Consider the following 19,104-nt stretch of genomic DNA (forward strand, 5'->3'; position numbering starts at 1 on the left):
CGAGAGTACCGCGAAGATAGCATATGATACGCTTGAGAGCCTGAAGGTGCAATTCACATGGGTCATGCATAAATAGTGTCACACCCCCAAACCAAGGATGGCGGAAACGTCCGGGGGTGTAGGACTTCATGTATAGTATCATAACCACAATTTCAATAGTAATTTAAGCAAACACAACCAACATATATATAATTGAAAAAGTTACATCACTTGTATGAATTACATGTTTCAAAATCAATTACAATATGTTGACAAAATATGAAAAGTTTGACGCCTTAACGTCCCATCCTCAAAAGCACTTGATTACCTGTTTAGTGTTTTCCTGAGAATACAAGTTGTTTGAAAAGTGTCAACACAAAGGTTGGTGAGTTCATTAGCTTTTATTAATAAACTTAGTAGAAGTCTTTCACATGTAAATGTCGCGTTTGTTTCAGAAAAATCCGATATTTTCCTTGAAATCCGTAAAATGTAGCCTTATAACCAAAGACCAAAATGTATAAGAAATCATTATTACTTAGTAGAAATGTCGTGAGTTTAAAATGATATGGAAAGTAAATTTTTAATCAACCTAAAACCTACTTCGGTTTTATGAAATCCCGTAAACTTTATGAATTGCTAACTCCCTAGGTGAGTCGCTATAATCATACTGTGACTATGTAAACCTGCCACAACGTTTCTCAGGCGTCACGAAAATGAAATGACATTTGTCACCCGTAGACCTGCAGGTCCCACTGTAGCTAGCAGCAAGGTGTGGGGTGTCAAACCCAATATAGATCTATATACATGTATCACGTTCTCCCTCAAGGAGATTCTGATTATAACTACCAGGAATTATATCCCGCACTCGGACGTACGGGGAGAGAGAGAGTCTCACAACATAGGTTAACAAGTTTACGTGGAATGTGTGTGGATATAAATTTTTCTTGTATGAATGTACCCTTTTTGTACGAGTGTGTTGAGTGATGTATCATAAACTATACCTATTATAGTTTATCTAAAATGTATGTAATATGTATGAATTCGTTTATGGAAATGTATTAGTGTTGTGAATCTATCAAACTATACTTTTTATAGTTACATAATACGTGTTCTAAAATGAATGAATAATATTTAATATGAATGACTTAGTTTCAGTTCATAATAATAAACTAACAAGGAAACACATTCAAATATTAGAACTTATGATTATACACTTTGCTCAACATAATACAAAGTGTTATGATATTTACATGCTGTTGGCTAACTTTAGCCATTCTGCCCTGTTTTGGAAAAATCATAGAAAAATCATACGAAGTCGAAAACTAGATCCGTAAATTCTGAGAGTTCACAAAATGTGTCTAGTTTACTCATAATTGTTTTCACGATTTTTAATGACCTCCAACTTGGGTGAAAAAGTCCATAATCACAGACTGGTCCGGATTGTTGTTTGAAATGATAGGCAGTTTTGTAAAAATCACCATAAATTGTAGAAAAATCGTATGGAGATGTGCAAGTAGTCATTTTAAAGCTACAAACTTGAACTATTTGCACCTTGTACAGTTTTGAAAACAAAAATGTTTAAGATGCCCAAAACAGTCCTTGAATGGAGTTGAACTTTTCTGATGAAGGCTGTTAGAAATATTTAGTTATGTTCTTGATGTTTTAACTTGTATTCCCCCCCCCCCCCCCTGAAAATTTGAGAAAACATGAAAATGTAGGGGTATGAACTCACCTTAAGTGATTTCAGTAGATGATTGTTGAAGAATGGAAGTGTTTAATTCAAGAACACTTGGAGATGCCTTGAAGGTTTTCGAGAATCTAACATTATAGTTATGGAGTTTATGTAAGCAATCAAAGATTTGAGTAGAAGGAAGTGAAATAATAATAGGGAGGATGAATTTTTACTTACTAAGAGCGGAAGAATACTTGAAATCAGCCTTGAATCTCGAAAATTTGTGTAGAAAAAGTTTGAGAGAAAAGTGGTGTTTGTTACTTAGTGGAATGAGAGAAATGAGAGAAAATGAGGAGTGTGGTTGTTTGTTCCAGCTCAAAAAAACGTGGGAGTGAGTGAAATTTGAGTGTAAGGGGACATTGAAGTGACATAGGTAAGGTGGGGAGGTATGGCTGGTCATAGAGTGGGTGTGGGGTGATTGCTTGTGTCATAAGTTAAGGCAAAGTCAACACTCCACCTTAAATAAATTCCCCATTAGATCTTTATTATTTAGATAATGATTTTCATAAAAATATGTTTAAATTATGAATATTTAGAGTTTATTATGTTAAAATATGATTTTGGGTGACAATCCCGCGTTAAAATAATTAAAAACGGGCCTTAAATGCAAAACTACGCGAAAACCGGGAAGAAAGGCATTCCCAGCGAGACCTCTCGGTCCCTAGGCCGAGGTTCGGTCCTTGCTGGGGGCTGTAGCCGGAAACGAAACGAACAGAGGGAAGCGAAAGGGGCGAGGAAGCGAGAGGCGAAGGCGAGAGGGGGTTCGGTCCGGAGATAAGAGGCGCCGCGTCCGACCGAAAGGTGCCGAATGAACAGTGGTGAACAGTACCTTCGGGTTCGGTTCTTCCAGGGCGAGGTTCGGTTCCTCTTAAGCGGGGTTCGGGTTCGGTTCCTCTTAAGCAGGGTTCGGTTTCGGTTCTTCCAGGGCGAGGTTCGGTTCGGTTCAGGAGGGTTCGGCTCCTCCTTGCTCTCAGTCCCTAAGAGGACCTTCGGGTCCTAAGAAGCTTCTCTCTTCTCGAGAGGTTTCGGTTCCTAATGTCTATTTTTCTCGTTTTTACCCCGTTTTAAGCCGTTTTTGACACGGTTAAGCGTCGGAATGACCCGAATGATTCAAAAAAAGTTACGGGAAACTTTGGAGAGAGATTTGGGAGAGATTTTACATACTTGGAGAGATTTGGGAGAGATTTGACATTCTTGGAGAGATTTCTCATATAGAGAGGTATTTGAGAGAGATTTCACATACTTGGAGAGATTTGGGAGAGATTTGACATTCTTGGAGAGATTTCTCATACAAAGAGATATTTGAGAGAGATTTCACATACTTGGAGAGATTTAGGAGAGATTTGACATTCTTGGAGAGATTTCTCATACAAAGAGATATTTGAGAGAGATTTCACATACTTGGAGAGATTTGGGAGAGATTTGACATTCTTGGAGAGATTTCTCATACAGAGAGATATTTGAGAGAGATTTCACATACTTGGAGAGATTTGGGAGAGATTTAACATTCTTGGAGAGATTTCTCATACAAAGAGATATTTGAGAGAGATTTCAAGTGTGGCATTTGTGAGTGTTTGGCTCCGCTAAGCAAGTTTCTTGAGCCCCGTTAAGTCATGGTTAAGGATCCCACACACTCCCAATGAGTGTGCAACATGATTTTTATCAGTTTAGTTCATTGATTAGCACTAGGGCTTAGGAAATTTTTAACACAAGACTTTTCTCAAGTGATGTTTTCTCATTAATATAGCAAGTTATACAGTATGAACATAACACAAACCCTAATACACAAGGTTTAATCGAGTTGACCGGCTTGACTTGATGACTTGACTTGACTCAAGATTGACGATTGTCACATCATTCCCCCGTTAGAGGGAATTTCGTCCCGAAATTTAAATTCGGCTGGGAACTTCAAGGGTTTGGGAAAATATGTGGATACTTTTGCTTCATTTGATCTTCAAGTTCCCAGGTAAACTCAGGCCCTCGTTTCGCGTTCCAACGAACCTTCATTATGGGAATGCGACTTTGTTTTGTTCTCTTGATCTCTCGATCCATGATCTCGACAGGTTCCTCCACAAAGTGGAGATTTTCATTAACTTCGATTTCTTCGAGTGGTATTACGAGTGTCTCGTCAGACAGACACTTCTTTAAGTTGGATACGTGGAAGGTAGGGTGTACATTACTAAGTTCTTGTGGTAGTCGGAGTTTGTACGCCACAGGACCAATCCTAGTAAGGATTTCGAACGGACCGATGTACCTTGGGTTTAGTTTCCCTCGTTTACCGAAACGTATCATCACCTTCCAGGGGGAAACTTTTAGTAGTACCTGGTCTCCGACCTGGAATTCTAAAGGTTTGCGTCGCTTATCCGCGTAACTCTTTTGTCGATCACGAGACGCTTTTAGTCTTTCCCGAATTTGAATGATCTTTTCTGTGGTTTCCCTTATGATTTCAGGCCCAGTAAGGGTGCTATCAGGGACTTGCCCTCTGGCTAGCTGAGTATCTCCAACTTCGGCCCAACACAGTGGTGATCTACACTTGCGACCGTAGAGAGCTTCGAATGGAGCGACTCCAATGCTAGTATGATAGCTGTTATTATAAGAGAATTCGATAAGCGGTAGATGGGTATCCCATGCCTTACCAAAATCTATCACACAGGCTCTCAGCATGTCTTCCAATGTCTGGATGGTTCTCTCGCTTTGTCCGTCAGTTTGTGGATGGTAGGCCGTACTCATGTCTAGCCTGGTTCCTAGAGACTTCTGTAGGGACTGCCAGAAACGCGAGGTGAATCTACTATCTCGATCAGAGATAATGGATGTTGGTACACCATGTAGTCGCACGATCTCTTTAACGTACGTCCTGGTTAACTTCTCCATCTTGTCTGTTTCCTTTATTGGCAGGAAGTGCGCGGACTTGGTCAATCTGTCCACAACCACCCATATGGTGTCCATCCCACCTGATGTCTTAGGCAGTTTGGTTATGAAGTCCATGGTTATTCGCTCCCACTTCCACTCGGGTATATCCGGTTGTTGAAGTAGTCCTGATGGCTTCTGATATTCCACCTTGACCTTGGCGCAAGTGAGGCACTTGCTCACATAAGTAGCAATTTCAGCCTTCATGTTTGGCCACCAGTATAACCTTTTGAGGTCTAGATACATCTTATCTGAACCAGGGTGAATGGAGTATCGAGTCTTGTGGGCCTCGTTCATTACAACGTCTCGGTACCCACCGAACTTCGGTGTCCAGATTCGATTCATGAGATAACGAGTTCCATCCCCTTTGACTTCTAAGTTCTTGTCCATCCCCCTTAGTGCTTCGCTTGCCACGTTTTCTGGTTTCAAGGCTTCTAATTGGGCGTCCTTGATCTGGGTGGCCAGTTGGGAGTGGATGGTCATGGCTAGGGATTTTACTCGGCGACCCGAGTATTCTTTCCTGCTTAAGGCATCGGCTACTACATTGGCCTTGCCCGGGTGGTAGCGAATTTCACATTCGTAGTCACTCGGTAATTCCACCCATCTTCTTTGGCGCATGTTAAGTTCTTTCTGATTGAGAATGTGCTGAAGACTTTTGTGATCAGTGAAAATGGTGCACTTGGTGCCGTAGAGGTAGTGCCTCCAGATCTTCAGGGCGAACACCACCGCTCCCAGTTCAAGGTCGTGGGTTGTATAATTAACTTCATGTGTCTTCAGTTGCCTTGATGCATAAGCGATGACTTTTCCCCTTTGCATGAGCACACAGCCGAGGCCTTGATTCGAAGCATCGCAATACACCACAAAATCATCGGTTCCTTCTGGAAGAGACAAGACTGGTGCGCTGCATAGGGCTTGCTTTAGTGTCTGGAAGGCGGCTTCTTGTTTATCTTCCCATTCGAACACTACACCCTTCTGAGTCAAGGTGGTGAGAGGCTTAGCGATCTTGGAGAAGTTTTGTATGAATCTTCGATAGTAGCCTGCGAGTCCTAAAAACTGTCGGATTTCTGTTGGCGTTGTAGGTGTTGACCAATCTTCGATTGCTTTGATCTTTGAGGGGTCCACATGTATTCCTTCCTTGCTTACTACGTGGCCAAGGAATCCTACTTCACGGAGCCAAAATTTACACTTTGAGAATTTGGCGTAAAGCTTCTCGGTTCTTAAAATCTCCAGAACTAGTCGTAGATGTTGTCTGTGCTCTTCTTCGCTCCTCGAATAGACCAAGATATCATCGATGAATATGATGACGAATTTATCCAAGAAGGGTCGACACACTCGATTCATCAAATCCATGAACACCGCAGGCGCGTTTGTTAACCCGAATGGCATCACTACAAATTCATAGTGCCCATAGCGAGTTCTGAATGCCGTCTTGGGGATATCCTCTTCCTAAACTCGTAGTTGATGATAGCCCGACCTCAGGTCGATTTTTGAAAAGTAGCTGGCTCCTTGGAGCTGGTCGAAGAGGTCATCTATTCGGGGTAGGGGATAACGGTTCTTGATAGTGAGTTTGTTTAGTTCTCGATAGTCTATGCACATGCGAAAAGACCCATCCTTCTTCTTTACAAATAAGACTGGTGCTCCCCAGGGCGAGAAGCTTGGCCTGATGAACCTTTTGCTCAATAGTTCATTCAACTGGCTGGATAGTTCTTGCATTTCTGCTGGTGCTAAGCGATATGGAGCCCTGGCAACGGGGGTAGCTCCTGGGATTAAGTCGATCCGAAATTCGACTTGTCGTGCGAGTGGTACACCTGGCAGATCGTCTGGGAAAACATCAGGGAAGTTGCATACTTCTGGAATTTCTTTGATGTCCTTCACCTCCTGTTTCTTGTCTACGATGTGGGCTAAGAAAGCATGGTATTGCTTTCGGAGGTACTTTTGGGTTTTAACACAAGAGATGATTTGTAGGTTCGCACTAGGTTTATTGCCATAAACGGTGAGAACGTTGCCATTCGGTAGATTGAGGCGGACGGCCGTTTCGTAACATAGAATGTCGGCACGATGAAGGCTTAACCAATCCATACCAATGATTATATCGAAGCTTTTTATGGTGACCGGCATAAGGTCAATTTTGAACAAATGGTTGTCTAGAGTGAGAGTACACCCTATGTAAATATCATTAGCGCGCTCAACCTTTCCATTTGCCATTTCTACGATGTAAGAATCTTCTAGTGGTTGAGAATTTTGCTTAAGTATATGTTTGAATTGGTGACTTATGAAACTTCTCTCTGCCCCACTATTGAAAAGTACGCATGCATAAGAGTTATTGAGGAGGAACGTACCAGTAACCACAGAGGGATCCTTGACTGCTTCTCCCTGTCCTAAAGTTAGGACTCTCCCTACACCCCCAGCATTAGGGGCTCGTGCCTTGGGGCAGTTCCTCCTGAAGTGTCCCGTTTCACCACATCCATAGCAGGTTTGGCTTGCTCCGGTGTTGGCGGTCGTAGCGACTTGTGCGGCGGGTTGGGTAGTCGCTCTACAGAATCGTGCGGTGTGCCCCTTTTTGTTACAGTTATTGCATTGTAACTCTCTACAAGCACCGTTATGGTGGTAGTTACACTTGTTGCACTTGGGAAGAGTTCCTATATACTGTTTCGGTGGCGCTGGAGCGATAGCAGTAGTGGCGGCACGAACAGCAACAATCTGTTGCTTTTTGGCGGGGTCCTGAATTGGTTGTTTCTTTTTATTGCCCCAGAACTTCCTCTTGTTGTTCCCTCCTTTTGTTCGGTCGGTGGTGGTTATCACGGTACCACGGCTAGCCCTGTGATCTATGAGTTGTTGTGCCAATTCCTTGGCACTCTCAAAGGTAGTGGGTTTCGAGGCCAATACACTATCTTGAATCTGGGATGACAGCCCCCAGAGATATCGTTCCACCTTCTTCTCTTCTGGAGTGACCATTGTTGGACAGAGGAGTGCTAGGTCATTGAAACGGGCAGTATAAGTTTCAAGATCAGTGCCTGTCATTCTGAGGTTCCAAAGTTCTTCTTCAAGTTTTTGTATTTCGCCCCTCGGGCAGTATTCCTTTAACATTAGGGCTTTCAAATCCTCCCAGCTCATTGCGTTAGCTACTGCGGGAGTAAGTGATTTAACTCGGCCATTCCACCAAGTAAGTGCTTTTCCAGTGAAAGTGAATGCCGCATACTTGATCTTGCTCGCTTCGGGACAAGCGCATATTTCAAAAATTGCCTCGATCCTTTCGAACCATTGCACCAACGTGATAACGCCCCCGCTTCCATTGAAAGGGTCAGGTTTGCCATTCGTGAAGTCTTTGTAAGAGCACTCCCTCGTACGCCCCGTGCTGTCCCCATGAATGGAATTGGTAGCTCCGGATCCAGAACCGCCAGAACCATTGGTTCCCATTTGCGACATTGCTGCCGCCACGGCTGCCATTACTGCAGCCGGGAACATTGCAGGATCAAACTGCGGAGGTGGTGGTGGAGGCGGCACTGTGTTGTTGGAAGGCCTTGGTCTTTTCCTTGGTGGCATGGTTCTGTCATAAAAAAAAATGACCAGTCAGTAAGACTTCAATAGTGATAACGAGTCGAGTGTTACTGGTTTCATCCCTCTTGTATTTTATCAAAACTTTATTATTCGTAAACTGTTTGTGTGATCAGGTTATGATGTATAGTGCCAAACATTCAATAAATAAAACACATGCCAAATTTCATTGATAACTTTTAGTACATAACGTTTAGAGGGAAAAGTTTGACCTCATAAGGGTCTACATTACATCGTTACAAAAGATATTTTTGGCATTACAAAAACCCTTTGAATAGTGTAATCACATAGTCGCAGGGTCGACCTACATACAAAGAGTAGCACCAACGCGTACTTATAAAATTTTACTACCAAGACGTGAGAATAGCAACGAGTTCTAATCACTGCGACCCTTCTTTGACAGAGGCTGCGATGATGTCGATGCGCCCTGTAGTTCCGCCAATCTGCGTTCGGCTGCAACCATTCTCTCTTCGAGTGCCATGTATCTCTCCCGATACTCTCTTGTTTCTGCTTGAGCTGCGAGAAGGTCTTGAATGAGTTGGTCTCTGTGGTGGGAGTCTCGTTCCAGGTCTCTGGTGCAATCAGTAGTAGACTGTACGATGGCACTTAACTCCCAGACCTGATCGGTCGTCGTCCTACCACAATCATCCATACTTGCTATTCGTTGTATCGTGACGGGGAGAGCTCTGTCAGCCGGTCCACCATGAGTGAGATCATAGTAACCTCGTTGGTAGCCATATGGTGACCGCTGGCGTTGTTGTCGGCTCCATCTTTCGATCATTGTTACCCAAGGGGGTTCAGGTCCGTTGTATCCAAAATGGTGCGCGGGTACCCTTGCGATGTAGGGAGGGTTGAATACTTCTGGTGGTTCCTCTGCTTCGTTCCCAAACATGACTATCTCATCACCTTCCTCTTCTTCCTCTTCAGCTTCCTCTTCTTCTTGGTCGTCTTCCTCTTCTTCTTCTTGTTCGTCTTCCCCCTCGGGATCCTCTTCGGGATCCTCCTCGGGATCTTCCTCAGGATCCTCCTCGGGCTTATCTTCGATCCATCCCGCGTTTCCCTGATTGGGAAAATAGGGGTCCCCGGGTATGTGAAATCCTGCCATGTCGTCTGCACAAGAAACGGGGTTAAGAAGCACATATCGGAAAATAATAATCTGGCACTATAGAAACATACAAATACTCCTATAGTATTTTTAAATGTTTATATTTGGTTCTTAGCGTGTTCTTTATGGAGTGTAATTAGGTTATCAGATTTGTCGCTCATTACGACTATTCCTTAGTGTGCGTAAGTTACTTCTTGGACGGATATAGTTGATCAGGCTATATCCCTCCCAGAACTGATTACACATGCTAAGGCGTACTAATAATGTTCGACTCCTCCTCTTTCAATTTATGTTCTCCTAAGATATGACACCATGCTAGTATAGAAAGCATGTAAGTATACTTTAAAACAAGAAATTATTTGTTTTCTAAAAGTACAACTCGTTAAAGCATTTTAAGAATCAGAGACCTCTAGTCCCAAATTGTTTATAGTTTGTATATCTTATGTGGTTTGACATACTTAATTCACTATAAACCGTGCTCTGATACCAATCTGTCACACCCCCAAACCAAGGATGGCGGAAATGTCCGGGGGTGTAGGACTTCATGTATAGTATCATAACCACAATTTCAATAGTAATTTAAGCAAACACAACCGACATATATATAATTGAAAAAGTTACATCACTTGTATGAATTACATGTTTCAAAATCAATTACAATATGTTGACAAAATATGAAAAGTTTGACGCCTTAACGTCCCATCCTCAAAAGCACTTGATTACCTGTTTAGTGTTTTCCTGAGAATACAAGTTGTTTGAAAAGTGTCAACACAAAGGTTGGTGAGTTCATAAGCTTTTATTAATAAACTTAGTAGAAGTCTTTCACATGTAAATGTCGTGTTTGTTTCAGAAAAATCCGATATTTTCCTTGAAATCCATAAAATGTAGCCTTATAACCAAAGACCAAAATGTATAAGAAATCATCATTACTTAGTAGAAATGTCGTGAGTTTAAAATGATATGGAAAGTAAATTTTTAATCAACCTAAAACCTACTTCGGTTTTATGAAATCCCGTAAACTTTATGAATTGCTAACTCCCTAGGTGAGTCGCTATAATCATACTGTGACTATGTAAACCTGCCACAACATTTCTCAGGCGTCGCGAAAATGAAATGACATTTGTCACCCGTAGACCTGCAGGTCCCACTGTAGCTAGCAGCAAGGTGTGGGGTGTCAAACCCAATATAGATCTATATACATGTATCACGTTCTCCCTCAAGGAGATTCTGATTATAACTACCAGGAATTATATCCCGCACTCGGACGTATGGGGGAGAGAGAGAGTCTCACAACATAGGTTAACAAGTTTACGTGGTATGTGTGTGGATATAAAATTTTCTTGTATGAATGTACCCTTTTTGTACGAGTGTGTTGAGTGATGTATCATAAACTATACCTATTATAGTTTATCTAAAATTTATGTAATATGTATGAATTCGTTTATGGAAATGTATTAGTGTTGTGAATTTATCAAACTATACTTTTTATAGTTACATAATACGTGTTCTAAAATGAATGAATAATATTTAATATGAATGACTTAGTTTCAGTTCATAATGATAAACTAACAAGGAAACACATTCAAATATTAGAACTTATGATTATACACTCTGCTCAACATAATACAAAGTGTTATGATATTTACATGCTGTTGGCTAACTTTAGCCATTCTGCCCTGTTTTGGAAAAATCATAGAAAAATCATACGAAGTCGAAAACTAGATCCGTAAATTCTGAGAGTTCACAAAATGTGTCTAGTTTACTATAATTTTTTTCACGATTTTTAATGACCTCCAACTTGGGTGAAAAAGTCCATAATCACAGACTGGTCCGGATTGTTGTTTGAAATGATAGGCAGTTTTGTAAAAATCACCATAAATTGTAGAAAAATCGTATGGAGATGTGCAAGTAGTCATTTTAAAGCTACAAACTTGACACTACTAGAAAAAAGGCCTTTTACGACGCTCATTGCGCGTCGTAAAACGCTCAGACGACGTGCAAATGCGTGTCAAGGAAGGCCCTGTCATAAAGAGAGACGATGCGCTTTTGTGCGTCGTCTATAGACGACGCGCATTTACGACGCACATTTATGACGCGCATTTACGACGCGCGGTTATGACACGCAATGCGTATCAAGGAAGGCCCTGTCATAAAGGAAGACGGCACGCATTTGCGTGTCGTAACCTTACGACGCGCGTGTTTATGACACGCAATGCGTATCAAGGAAGCCCCTGTCAAGAAAGGCCATGTCATAAATAAAGATGACACACATTTTTGCGTATCATAATTTTAAATGTTTAAAAAAATATTATTTATAGATTTACTAATTTTTCATATTAAATAATACATTAGAAATCTCATAATAATAAATAAAATACCATAAATAACAAAGATAATTCATTTCACTAATATGTCAAATACAAATAATTATTCCAATAGTGAGTAAATGTTATAGAAAATGAACTCATTTATATACAATTGCATTATCTAGCTTACTATGTGCCAACAACTTCTATCTTTTTCCTTCTCTGCATAAACTTCATTAGCAGCATCCTAAAGAACTTCTATCTTTTTCATCAGCAACATCCTCAAAAACTTCTATCTTTTTCCTTCTCTGCATAAACTTCTATCTCACACTCAATGTAGTTTTAAACATCAGGTTTAAAAAATCAACTTTAAGGTTGCCTTGTTAAAGAGAATGACTAGAATAGATTTCCCTTTTTCACAAGGCATGTGCTTGCTTGCACATATATATGGAATCATTCTAACAAAAAAAAAATTGTTCATGTCAACTACTCCAAGGACTATTACGTAATTTAACATGAAGAATTTTGTCCAGATGAAAGGATTGACTTTAAACTTCATAAAAATCATTTAACAGAACTTACCTGACCATGAAGCGTGTTGATCCAAGATCTCCTTGCCTTCCTGCTCTGCCACGAAGCTTTGTAAAGCAAGAAATAAATTAAAAAAGTGAGTCTGAAAGTATATGCTAAATTTATGTAAAACCTTAAAACACAATATTGATGCAAAGTTACCTGATTATCAATTCTTCGGGACTCATGCAAAGATGTCCCAATGACATGGAGACCACCAAGTCGTTTGACTTCCAATCCTTCATGAAAGCAATGAATCTCACAGTCCTTTAGAACCGATAAATAGGCAATTGCAATGCAAGGACCAAGAGGGTACATCTCTGCCTGTTCTTCCACAAGCCTTTGCAGTTCATCTAAACCCATTGACTGGCTCATTTCAACTGACTCTGAAATTATAGATTTTGCCTTCTCATATGTCCAACTCTTGTTCTCACTTTTGCCCACGTATTTAGCTGCGTTATTTACCCAAAACCATATACCATTCACATTAACGTTAGGGCCAAATGAAAGAATAGCTACCTATTTCTAATTACCAGCATCCTACTCTCAGTACAACATCCTAAAAAGAAAAAAAATGAAAGTATACAGCTATAACCATAAGTGGTATAGTTTTCAAAGTACAGTGCCTTATGAAAGATATCTTTTTTAAAGAGTATGCTAGTATGGTAGAAAGCAATGAAAGTAGGATGCTATAACACACAAATAGATGAAAACAAGTAGTTATTGTTGCTTGTTATATTTTTAGCCCATATAGAAAGTGAATACTTACTTCAGTTTTTGCAGTTCCTGTCATCCCTGAAAGCTTTGGATAAAGCTTAAACATTGATTGGTATGTGATTTGTGCCACTACAACTGAATCAGCCTGCAAAGCCCAAGAGGAATACAAGGTAATAGCTTTAAACAAGAGTTGTCAAAAAGAATGATGATGTGGCAGGAAATCGCAATATATACCTGGATTGGTAACCCTTCTTTTGCCTCCACAGCCAGGTGAATCCCCTCTGACCATCGTCTTTTTTTTCCACTCTCCCCGCCAACTTCAAATGAACATTAATTTACAGCAATATAACTAGGTTTTTCTCCTAAAATAAAAATACGATGTTTGTAATACCTCGTTTATTATAAGAGCTTTCCCATTTTTAACAATGTACTGGACATCTTGGCGATAGAACTCCCATTTTTAACAATCTGCAGCTCCTCCAGCCATTGTGCCCAACATATACAGATTAATTTCAATGATTTTTTTTCACAGATTGAGATGCTGCAAAAAAAAAAAAAAAAAAAACAAAACAAAATTAAACGAGTGTTTTTGAAGACTATTTAATGCTTTCAAATCATGTTGCTTTCGATTCATAATTAATTATTAATCAAGTAAAGATATATTATAATTTAGAAGGAGAAATGGATACATATATAGCCTCCCATGCTAGCTCGGGAATCTGCAGCAACCATCACACCTTCCTTAAAAATAAAAGCCAAAGTTGTTGTTCCTTTTGCTGGTTTTACCATTTGGATAGAATTCTTCTGAAATCCATCAAACTGAAGCAAAGGATTTGATGTAGTGTTTTAGCAATATATACATTCACTTAATATCTAGCAGAAAGGAAAAGAGAAAAAGGCAAGAATTGTAAAGAAACTCACATCTGATGTAACTGGTAGGTCAAATGAAGGGGCATCAGAAAGCAGGTCGTCACTTCCTCCATAGAGTGGTGAACTTGTGCAGTTTAATCAGATGCAAAATAAATCGCATACGATAATAATTACCTTTGATGAGCTGTAATACATCTTATACTCCAAACCATTCACCACATGTACGCCTTCCATGACAGCTGATATAGCAGAAGATTCATCAATACCTGAGAATTGGCATTTATTTCTGCATGTAATTAGGAAACAAATTAAATATGAACATAAATAGATACTTATTTACTCAATGTCATAAGAAGTATTAATATTTATTAGTTATTACCTCTGCAACATAATACCAAAATCCTTTTTTCCAGGCACAACAGAAAGAAAACCATTGTGAAGATAAGTTGAAAAATTATGATCCACAGAAACCGCAACCACATCAGTCTTTGCATTCCCAACATCCATCAGTTGAATGGTTAAACAACATGGGCCAGATGACTGCAAAAAAATAAGGAAAAATAAATAAATAAACCAGAGTTCTTACAGGATACAGAGACTGCTACATATGATTATACAGTAATAATTTATGTTTATTGTTATTGCTATTGTTACTCTACCTTCACTGTTTTTGTTTTTGTTAATGTTATTATTCCTGTTACCTAAGTGTTAATGTTATTGTTTGACTGCTTTCTGCAACCATAGTTATCAGATTTGTGAGCAAAAATAAAGATAAATAAGCTTACCTACCATTAAGCCAGGATAAGAGTTTAGGGCATCAATGGAAGATGTCTCCTGGATTTTATTACCTCCTGGACACACGCCATAAATTTTCAATAACTTGGAATTGTTCAAGTAATATTATATAATCCCAAAAAAATACAATTAACTACCAATAAGTAGGCAATGCAAATTTTGGAAAGGCATATCAGGTTCATCTGTAGCTGAGGGGTACCAAATACGCTCTATGTTATTCTTATTTAATTGAAGTTGCTCCAAACTGAATACAATTTCAAGTAAAGGATAAAGCTTTCACAAAATAGTATAATATTAACCTTGAGTAAGTCATTGTTTAGGGTTAAAAGCGAATCCAGAGTGCCAACACGAAGATTTGGGATATTAAACTGCAAAACTACTCAAATTTAATAAGATACTTAGTAAAATTGAACGAAATTGATAGCGATGATTGTTATACCCTATAAAGAGGAGTGTCAAATGAGTTTTTGGAGATGGATTCTTGTAAGCGACTCCACAAAGAAGAAGCAGAACTCTGAACGGGAAGAGAAGTCTTCGTGTTAGGGGGAAAATTAACGAGATTCCCAATTGCTGCTCAAAATTCTTAAGATCGACAACGGAGATTCCCGATTGTTAAATTGAATTATGGTTTGCAACAGAGAATCAAAAGGGGGAAAATTAATGAAATCTATCCTCCAAATAGAAATCGACGAATTCATGAGATAGATTGATTTCATTTTGAAAACATCCATGATTTCGTTTTGAAAACATCCATGAAGTCAAATTTAGAAGCAGTAATAAGCGATTCAGATTCGCTTTCTATTCAAACATGTTCAATTTTTTTGTAGGATACGGTCCCAATTTTTACATAGGAACCACCAAATCCTTCAAAACTAGAAAAAAAAGTATGTGAAGAAACGAACAATAAATTGATTACCTGGATCTCTGACACAAAAGTTTCAAAGGTGATGACAATCGAGAAGCTAATGGAGCAAAGTTATGGTTCTTCGTCTGTGTGTTTTTCTAGTTATCTATGGGGAATCAAAAACAAACGAGAATCAAGATTTGAATTCCTAATATTGAGACTTGAGACTATAATATTGAATTAGGGCTTTTTCTGAAAATTTCAACATCGAGTGGAAGATATGGTGGTTCCAGTGGGTAGAAGTAAGTGAGCCTTGATCGATGTCAACGATTGGGGAAGTAGTTAGCGGTCGATGTGGGAAGGGGAAAGAAGTATTGCCGATTAGGGTAAAGAGAGAAGTGAAAGCGGGCTAAGGTAAAGAGGGAAGTGAAAGCGGGCTTTTCTAATTTTTGGGTTTTTCTTTTTCCCGCTTATTACTAAAGAGCGCGTTTCATTAAAAAATTTAAAGCGACATGTTTAGATGACGCATGTTTTATAATTAGTGCCCTCCGTGTTTTTTTTCTAACACTTATTCTAGGGCACGCAAAATTGTGCGTTCTAAATCCTTAAAATTTCTAGAGAGCTGACATTATTTTTAGGTCACATGCTTTTGCGTATCATAAATCACCGCGTGTCATAAATTGCACGTCATTAAAGGTCTATTTTCTAGTAGTGTGAACTATTTGCACCTTGTACAGTTTTGAAAACAAAAATGTTTAAGATGCCCAAAACAGTCCGTGAATGGAGTTGAACTTTTCTGATGAAGGCTGTTAGAAATATTTAGTTATGTTCTTGATGTTTTAACTTGTATTCCCCCCCCCCCCCCCCCCTGAAAACTTGAGAAAACATGAAAATGTAGGGGTATGAACTCACCTTAAGTGATTTCAGTAGATGATTGTTGAAGAATGGAAGTGTTTAATTCAAGAACACTTGGAGATGCCTTGAAGGTTTTCGAGAATCTAACATTATAGTTATGAAGTTTGTGTAAGCAATCAAAGATTTGAGTAGAAGGAAGTGAAATAATAATAGGGAGGATGAATTTTTACTTACTAAGAGCGGAAGAACACTTGAAATCAGCCTTGAATCTCGAAAATTTGTGTAGAAAAAGTTTGAGAGAAAAATGGTGTTTGTTACTTAGTGGAATGAGAGAAATGAGAGAAAATGAGGAGTGTGGTTGTTTGTTCCAGCTCAAAAAAACGTGGGAGTGAGTGAAATTTGAGTGTAAGGGGACATTGAAGTGACATAGGTAAGGTGGGGAGGTATGGCTGGTCATAGAGTGGGTGTGGGGTGGTTGCTTGTGTCATACGTTAAGGCAAAGTCAACACTCCACCTTAAATAAATTCCCCATTAGATCTTTATTATTTAGATAATGATTTTCATAAAAATATGTTTAAATTATGAATATTTAGAGTTTATTATGTTAAAATATGATTTTGGGTGACAATCCCGCGTTAAAATAATTAAAAACGGGCCTTAAATGCAAAACTACGCGAAAACCGGGAAGAAAGGCATTCCCAGCGAGACCTCTCGGTCCCTAGGCCGAGGTTCGGTCCTTGCTGGGGGCTGTAGCCGAAAACGAAACGAACAGAGGGAAGCGAAAGGGGCGAGGAAGCGAGAGGCGAAGGCGAGAGGGGGTTCAGTCCGGAGATAAGAGGCGCCGTGTCCGACCGAAAGGTGCCGAATGAACAGTGGTGAACAGTACCTTCGGGTTCGGTTCTTCCAGGGCGAGGTTCGGTTCCTCTTAAGCGGGGTTCGGGTTCGGTTCCTCTTAAGCAGGGTTCAGTTTCGGTTCTTCCAGGGCGAGGTTCGGTTCGGTTCCTCTTAAGTAGGGTTCGGTTTCGGTTCTTCCAGGGCGAGGTTCGGTTCGGTTCAGGAGGGTTCGGCTCCTCCTTGCTCTCAGTCCCTAAGAGGACCTTCGGGTCCTAAGAAGCTTCTCTCTTCTCGAGAGGTTTCGGTTCCTAATGTCTATTTTTCTCGTTTTTACCCCGTTTTAAGCCGTTTTTGACACGGTTAAGCGTCGGAATGACCCGAATGATTCAAAAAAAGTTACGGGAAACTTTGGAGAGAGATTTGGGAGAGATTTTACATACTTGGAGAGATTTGGGAGAGATTTGACATTCTTGGAGAGATTTCTCATACAGAGAGATATTTGAGAGAGATTTCACATACTTGGAGAGATTTGGGAGAGATTTGACATTCTTGGAGAGATTTCTCATACAAAGAGATATTTGAGAGAGATTTCACATACTTTGAGAGATTTGGGAGAGATTTGACATTCTTGGAGAGATTTCTCATACAAAGAGATATTTGAGAGAGATTTCACATACTTGGAGAGATTTGACATTCTTGGAGAGATTTCTCATACAGAGAGATATTTGAGAGAGATTTCACATACTTGGAGAGATTTGGGAGAGATTTGACATTCTTGGAGAGATTTCTCATACAAAGAGATATTTGAGAGAGATTTCAAGTGTGGCATTTGTGAGTGTTTGGCTCTGCTAAGCAAGTTTCTTGAGCCCCGTTAAGTCATGGTTAAGGATCCCACACACTCCCAATGAGTGTGCAACATGATTTTTATCAGTTTAGTTCATTGATTAGCACTAGGGCTTAGGAAATTTTTAACACAAGACTTTTCACAAGTGATGTTTTATCATTAATATAGCAAGTTATACAGTATGAACATAACACAAACCCTAATACACAAGGTTTAATCGAGTTGACCGGCTTGACTTGATGACTTGACTTGACTCAAGATTGACGATTGTCACAAATATGTAGATCTATTGTGTTGCAAATGAAATTTCGGGATGTGTAAAAATCAGATATTGCAATGCCCCTGCAACACTATGACGCATGGATGGATACGAAATTGGAGGACCGTCAACATTGAGCTTGGAGGAAATACCAACCTGTGTGCGACATGGGTTGCATCCAGACATGTTGGCATAGTCGAGAAGGTCAGTAGCATACTTTTTCTAAGAGAGAAACATGCCTTTTTCTATACAGGAGACATAGATTCTTAGAAAGAAATTGAGGGGAACCAGATCAGTCATTGGAAATTCAAGGTCGAGTTTATGAATGATACTCTGAAGGAGGGTCGTGGATGAAGCTGTCAAAATGATGTCATCGACATACAAAAGGAGATAGTTGTGTCGTTGCCCTGTTTGAGAATAAATAATTTCTCTTGCTATGGACGAATCAAAGTGTAATGGCATGGTTGGCGAGATGCTGAAACCAAGCGCGAGGAGCCTGTTTGAGGCCATAGAGAGACTTCTAGAGTTGACATACATGATGTGGTTATTGGGTGTCAACGATTCCTAGTGGATGATACATATATACAATCTCAGACAGGTGACCATGTAGAAATGTGTTTTTAAAATTAAGTTGGTGAACAAGCCAATGTATGGATATGGAAAGACTGAGAGTCGTGCGGATGGTGATGGGATGTACAATTGGGTTGAAAGTATCATCATAATCGATTCATGGTTGTTGGCTATTTCCATTTTCAACAAGCTGAGATTTGCACCTACTAAAAGTTTCATCGGTATTAAACTTATGTTTATATAACCACATAGCACATACAATATTGACCTTATTTGGTCAGGGTACGAGAGACCACCTATTATGTTTAATAAGTGCGTTAAATTCATCATGCATGGCGGATTTCCAATTTGGATCACGAAGG

At 39.7% G+C, this 19,104-nt stretch overlaps 1 pseudogene; it reads right to left on the bottom strand.

The window, feature by feature from the left end:
* Nucleotides 1-13,331: 13,331 nt before the first annotated feature.
* On the bottom strand, nucleotides 13,332-14,248 carry LOC145040169 (proteasome subunit beta type-5-B-like; annotated as a pseudogene).
* Between the last annotated feature and the right edge of the window lie 4,856 nt (nucleotides 14,249-19,104).

The sequence above is a fragment of the Lactuca saligna genome, chromosome 4, assembly GCF_052625555.1.
Source record: "Lactuca saligna cultivar CGN05327 chromosome 4, ASM5262555v1, whole genome shotgun sequence".
NCBI classification, from domain to species: Eukaryota; Viridiplantae; Streptophyta; class Magnoliopsida; order Asterales; family Asteraceae; genus Lactuca; species Lactuca saligna.